Source organism: Myotis davidii, unplaced genomic scaffold, assembly GCF_000327345.1.
Source record: "Myotis davidii unplaced genomic scaffold, ASM32734v1 scaffold290, whole genome shotgun sequence".
In the NCBI taxonomy this organism is placed as follows: Eukaryota; Metazoa; Chordata; class Mammalia; order Chiroptera; family Vespertilionidae; genus Myotis; species Myotis davidii.
The window spans coordinates 5,212,611-5,213,170 of record NW_006285049.1 but is presented as its reverse complement, the minus strand read 5'-3'; the positions used below and the strand labels follow the sequence as shown (position 1 = coordinate 5,213,170).

At 60.2% G+C, this 560-nt stretch overlaps 1 pseudogene; it reads right to left on the bottom strand.

Moving 5' to 3' along the window:
• Positions 1-6: 6 nt before the first annotated feature.
• The window catches only part of LOC102770627, a 1,396-nt pseudogene continuing 842 nt past the window's right edge, over positions 7-560 (bottom strand).

Here is a 560-nt window from a genome sequence, read left to right as displayed (position 1 = left end):
AAGAGCTCCTCTGTCCTTCCCGCAGCCATCCTGGGAGTTACTTCCTGGAGTTGGAGCTGAACCCAAAGAGAGCGATGATGTCGGTCATGGCTTGTCTCAGGTGTTTTCCGAAGCGATGAGAATCCGTGTCAGGGCAGGAGAACTTGGAGGATATGTGGAAATTGACGAGGTTCTCTCCCACCAGAATGTAGGGCACGCCGTAACCATCGTCAGCGACCGGCCCGAAGCCCCCGCCACTGGACACGTACTCCGTGTTTTTCTCCAAGTCCAACAGCTCCGGCTGCTGCAGAGGGGTCTGGCTGGTGGGCAGCCTCCAGGGCTCGGACAGGACTTCCTTCAGGAACGGAGACTCGACCGCCAGATACTTGGACACCACGTACAGGCAGAAGAGGTGGCGGTCGATCCCCGCGCCCGTCATCGCCAGGCGGTACGTGTGCTGGTGTTTCTCCGACGCCATCGTGAACAATCGCAGTCTCTGCTCCATCTTTGGGAGGGGTCGGCCATGGCGAGCACGAAGTCGCAGGACTCCACGGCGCAGGAGCGCACGGTCTCTGTCCTGG